Below are 6,000 nucleotides of genomic sequence, written 5' to 3' on the forward strand. Positions count from 1 at the left end.
AAGTACATATATATACGTATAGTTCGAACCCACCCAGGGGTAATGTGGAAGAAAAAGCCTGGAGATCTGTTTCCATTAAGTATAGCCAAGAAAATCCTATGGAGCAGCTCCACACTGTAACACATGGGGTCTGCATTAGTTAGAATAAACTTGCCAGCAACTAACAACAAAACATACACATTTGTTTTTGTAACCTTGTCTAGATTTATTAAAAAAGAAGCTAAATACGGATACCATAACAGTCTTCCTATTTGATTAACTTAATGACGGCAAATTGAGGCTGAGATGGCCAATGTACAAAGTGCAGTACTTTCCATGTGATGTGGAGCAAATGCATGGAAAGCCCTATCTCCACTTGTACCGTAGCCTCTACCTTTCACACTGCAGAATTATTGCAAATAAAACTGAGGGGAAGGGCCTCACCCAATCACATCAAGACATAAAGCAATTAAGACTTCTAGTTCACTGGTCTCCCCTTGAAAATTGAATTATTTAAAGGTCTCCATGCAACACTTGAATTACAAATATTTTGTTGCACCCAGTTTTAATTTTATGTATCATTCAGAATAAATATATCTGAGAATCAGTCTCCCACAATTTGAAGAAAGCATAGGGCCTTGGAGACAAACATCCTAAGGAACTGGTGATGTTTGAAAAGCTACCCAGTGAGCTCTTTACACTATGCACTTGGTAGTTCTCCACTGCTTGGCATAAATTACTTCCATATACAGCAATATTATGAAACCTGATTTGAAAGAATCCAGATTCTTAAAATTTTTGTACATACTTTTTCCTTGTTATCTACCTGGATTCAGGAAAAATCTAGCAACTTACTTTGTAAACCTTCCCTTTCACAACAGAAACACCCAGTTAAAGATCTCATACTCTATATGGGTACAATTCTGTGGTCTGAATGCTTGTAACATTACAACAAATTTTTATTAATATCCCATTCAATATACTTTTAACACCCAGAAATCAAAATAAGATGATCGACTTTGAAATATATAACTACCTGGGAATTTGACTAGTCAAGTTTATGTTGATAGCATGACATAGCAGATAAAACTACAGGTTTTGGCATCAAGCAACTGGGGTTTGAATTCCAGCTTAACCACTTACTGAGTGACACTGGACAAGACAAATTACTTAACCTTTCTGATCCTCAATTCCTTATCTGCAATATGGGAATGATAAATGCCTGCCTAATAGAGCATAATATTCAATGTGCCCAAAAATGTCAATTCCCTTCCTCTACTACTTTCCCCTTCTCTCAAAAATTTAGTCGCATTCACACAAAACTGACCAAATTTGAAAACTACAGGAGTTTATTGAAATGGTGTGAAAACAGAAGCATTATATCCATCTGAATCTAGAAAGATCCATCTAATATAGACAATGAAAAACAAATTATGAAAACACAGAGGTTTAACACAAATGTGTTTCCATGTTCCTTCTGCCTTACGGTTAACATATGTAAGGCAATCCTAGTCATTACTATTCAGTGGAAAAGGAATGTACCCCTTTAGTTGACTCTAACTCTGGATTAGATCAAAAGCTTTTGCAATATGAACCATAAAATGCTGACAAGTCCTGTTACTTAAGGCAAGATGCAAGAAGCTATGCACTGGTTTTAGTTTGGGACTGCTTTAAAAAAAAAAAAAGGTGAATATGTGTGCAGTGCGATATTTTTAGGCACATATAAAACGGAATAAATTGAGCCAAGATCCAGGATCTCTGCTAAACTCCCTTCCTCCAAAAGGGAATCTTAACAGTATCCATTCAACAAATAATTGTCAGATACCTAATATTTGCTACAAAGCGTAGCTTTGGAAACTCAGTCCCTACCCTTATCCTTCCTAGAGCAGAAAAATTTCACGTACAACATCTTAAAACTAGCTGCTGGCCCTATAATTGCTCTCTTAATATTAAACGTCCCAAGTCCGAAAATGTTTCCCGAAATGCTTCCTAGTGAACTTTCTCACTCCTACAGATCTGATACTACTGTCTGGCTGTGCAGCCTAGGCTTGGCATTCAGTTACTAAGACGGGACATACCTATCCAACAGGACCCCTTTCTCAGCCTGGTCTGTTTACCTCCTCCTCACATCACATCCCAGGTTTGGTAACTTTAGACTCCAAGGCTCCAACTGAACCTCAGTGGTTCAATGCTTGCACTCTGTAGCAAAATCCCTGTCTGATACCATCGTTCCGATAGGGTCCTGATGCCCTCTCCTCCTATACCATAACCTCAGATCTGGCATCCCTGGACTTCAGGGTCACTCTCAAACTCCGTCACACTCCAAGTCTAGCACCCCTGGACCTCGACGATCCCCTCAGCCTGTAACTTGGGTTTCTGTGTTCCCAAGCCTGGCACCCTAGGGGCTTGTACGCCCCCATCCTGGGCTTTGCACGTTACAGGTAGAGCACCTCTGGATTTAGCAGTACCCCTAGTCTGAGGCATCCCAAGGGTACCCCCAAAGTACTTGCCAGACCATCACCTTCCCTTCCCCCTTGAGGCCTCTAGGCTCGCTCCCAACTCCACCTCACGACTGTGGCGTAGGGGGTCATTATCCTTGCAGCCCAAACCCGGGACGTGCGCATCCCGCAGCGTTTGATTCCTACTCCGGAGCCAGCGCGACCAATAAGGTGCCAGGTCCGCGGCCTCCCCGCCACCGACCAATCCGAGAGAGCCCCCCCGCCCTCGCCTTCCGCCAATGGGAGAAAGCCCGCGGGCCGGGCGGACGAGGCGCAAGGACCCCAAGAGCTTGGAGACGGCGGCGGCCACAGGGGCGGCCCCGGCGAGGACACAACATGGCGGCGGGCAGGCCGGACCGAACTACAGCAGCAGTCGCGCGAGGGAAGTGAAGTCTTTGAAGGCGGGAAGCGCTGCCCCTCCCCCCGTCACCGCCGCTCACCTCTCACACCCTACCTCCCACAGACGCTCCCGCACACTCACATGCGTCTACTCTGGGTCCAAGGAAGAACAGGAGCCGCCTCCGCGCTCCTGCGGTGTCGGGCAATGCAGAGGCCTGGGCAGGGCGGAGGGGAGGGGGAAGCGTGCGTCACGGAGAACGGAGCGCGGGCAAAGCTGGGGCACAAACAAGATGGCGGCCACGCCGTTTGCACCGTCTCCCCTTTTCCCCTCCCCCTCCCTTGGCGCCTCGACTCCCAGTAGCTTGTAGTGCGCAAAAGCTGAGTTGCTTGAAGTCTCGCGAGAGTTGGGAAGGGCGCCGACTTGATCGGATCGAAATTTTGACCCCGCCCCCTTCCAAGGAATCCGGAGGCGTAACCTCGTGACCTCTGTGGGGCGTTCTATCCTTGTGGATTTCTGCTGTGGAGCGCACACTTTGAATTTTAGAGATCAGTAATTTTTTTGGTTTTTTTTTTTTTTTCCCTAATGTAAGGGAAGGAGTGCTGGGAGGGCGAAGAACTATGTAAGGATGCCGGATTGAGTAAGCACGCCCTTATAGAAGATAGCTACCAGCGCCATGAATTCATAAAAGAGAGGATTTAACAACAAAACTGTTAAATGATATACTCCAGAGTAAAGAACAGTACTGCCCAAGAATGTTCAGCTCCTAACTTTACGTCCGCATAGATATTGTTTTTCTTGTTTGAATACCAGCCCGTTGCTATCGAGTCGATCCGACTTATAGCGACCCTATAGGACAGAGTAGAACTGCCCCATAGTTTCCAAGGAGCGGCTGGGGGATTTGAACTACCAGCTTTTTTGGCTAGCAGCCAAGCTCTTAACCACTGCACCACCAGGGCTCCCGTTTGAATACCGAGAGTGAAACACTTCAAAGGTAATTGTAAACCACAGCTACAACGAGCATCTAGTTCTTTTTCATACTTACCCTTTTCATCTCCATGACTACTTAGAAGGCATTAGTATTATTCCCATTTTATAGATGATAAAACTGAATCTCAAAAGGGTTAAGTAACTTAAGCAAGTCCCCAGAGGTAGTATCAAAAAATTTGAAGAGTTCCAAAACCTGTAGATTATTAATCAAATATGTATTGAATGGAATTATGTACTAGCCAGTTAGGTAGGCAAGCACAGACAGGAATCGGACTGTCGCTGCTGATGGTAACCTTGAATTTCACAAATGATCTTGAAGCCTTTCTGAGACTTCTTGTGTTGAGGGATCCTCAACAATAAAATCAACACACTTACTGCCTGCCTTTGGGTTCATGACCCTCGTGGTAAAGTAGCTGAAAATGGTGGAATAAACCTTGACTTAAATTCAGAAAAATTGTTTTCAAGTCCAGCTTCAATAAATCTCACTTCAGGCACTGAATAAATATTTGATGAATGAATGAAATCTTACTAGCTCTAAGTCACCTGACTTCACTGAGTTGCAATTTTATTTGTAAAATGATCTAATTCCTACCTCTTTGGAGTGTTGGAGAGATTAAATGGGATAGTGTCAGAGAGCTTTGTAAATTGCAGTAGTGTTATAAAAAGAAGTTAATGATGACATTTTTAGACACAACAAATGTCAAAAAGAAAAAAAAGTATGTTGAGATAGTAGAGAAAAACTTAGCTCAGGGAAAAAGCCAGGTAAGTCTTAACTGAGCAATTATTACATATGATTCACTATGTTAGAGAAAGAAATATAAAAATGTGTAGGAAGCAATATAAATTAATATTTATTATTATTGTTAAAATTAAGAATTGTCAGTACATAGGGGCTGCAGTGGTTTTTCTCCAAGAATTTGGAAATCAGAAAACCAGAATTAAACTAATAAAAATCTACATAGTAGAAGAAACTAGCCAAAGGTGATATTGAACACATTTAAGAACAGGTAGTACTCAGGAATTAGCAGATTAGAAGCCAAGTAGGATCCTGGAGGTATATGTCTCTGCTGGTTTATGAATAGTAGGTCCAGGGGATCCCAGGAAAGGGAAGTTGTTAGGAGGCTTGAGACAGCAGCTATTTACTAGTTAGTTCTCAAGTATTTGAATATTTTAACAGTATTATAACTGGTAACATCATACTGCTACATACAGACTGAATATTAGTCCTTGCTGTAAACTGTATTATTATCAATATTCTCTGCTCCTCCTTCTTTAAGACCTTCCCTGTGTGGCCTATCCTAGAAGAGGATTGTACCCTAATGTCATCAAAGGTTGTCCAGATGACTTGTTTTGGTCAATGCAATGTGAGTAGAAGCGGCATTAGCCATTTCATGAGCCATCTTTAGATTCTGCCTTTTTTTCCTCTGCTGTAGGAGCATGTCCCAAATAGAGCTGCTTCTCCAGCTTTGGTCCCAGAAAGAAGATGTGGTGCAAGCCACCCACAGCTGACATGCAGCTGACATGTAATGTCACGTGAGTAAGAAATAAACCTTTGTTGTTGTAAACCCCTGAGATTGTTTTGGTTGTTTGTTCCTGTGGCATAACTTAGCCTAAGCTGACATGAAACCCACTACTGTCGAGTCGATTCCGACTCATAGTGACCCTACAGGACAGGGTAGAACTGTCCCATAGGATTTCCAACGAGCAGCTAGTGGATTCAAACTGCTGACCTTTTGGTTAGCAGCCAAGCTTTTAACCACTGTACCACCAGGGCTCCAAGCTGGATAATAAGAGCCTTAGCTTTTTGAGGGGGTAAGCCAAGAGCTTGTCTACAAACATCAAAAAAAACCCAAACTCTGATCCAGTTCACCTGGGCAGTCTCAAGAAGGCAGGAGTGAGATGTGATTGTAATTTAATAAACAAAAGCCAGATCAATCTTGATAATCAGTCATTCTGTATCCTATTTGGAGAGTGACTCCACAAACCAAACAGCACAATCACCCACAGCAGCCCCAAACAAGGCAGTCACAGAGGCAAGCACCAAGCATTGAGCCTGTAAGCTCTAACTCAGTCAAGTAGTCCTGACCATGAGGATTTCCTCATCCATGTCATTCCTGTGGTAAGTGAGAATATCTCAGGTTGCCTATGGTAAGAAATGCTTCTTAAGATCACTGTGCTTCCCTGACATGATTTTAT

At 43.2% G+C, this 6,000-nt stretch overlaps 1 protein-coding gene across 2 annotated transcripts in view; it reads right to left on the minus strand.

Moving 5' to 3' along the window:
• Window positions 1-3,131, minus strand: part of NFYC (nuclear transcription factor Y subunit gamma) — a 76,215-nt gene extending 73,084 nt beyond the window's left edge. Inside the window, exon 1 of one of the 2 annotated variants that reach the window (XM_023727166.1) lies at window positions 2,959-3,131. The gene's annotated coding sequence lies outside the window, so the exon portion shown is untranslated. Of the gene's footprint in view, window positions 1-2,544 lie in introns of both variants that reach the window. The other variant, XM_023727167.1, reaches the window with a different exon arrangement.
• Window positions 3,132-6,000: the final 2,869 nt, after the last annotated feature.

The sequence above is a fragment of the Trichechus manatus genome, unplaced genomic scaffold, assembly GCF_000243295.1.
Source record: "Trichechus manatus latirostris isolate Lorelei unplaced genomic scaffold, TriManLat1.0 scaffold00015, whole genome shotgun sequence".
NCBI classification, from domain to species: Eukaryota; Metazoa; Chordata; class Mammalia; order Sirenia; family Trichechidae; genus Trichechus; species Trichechus manatus.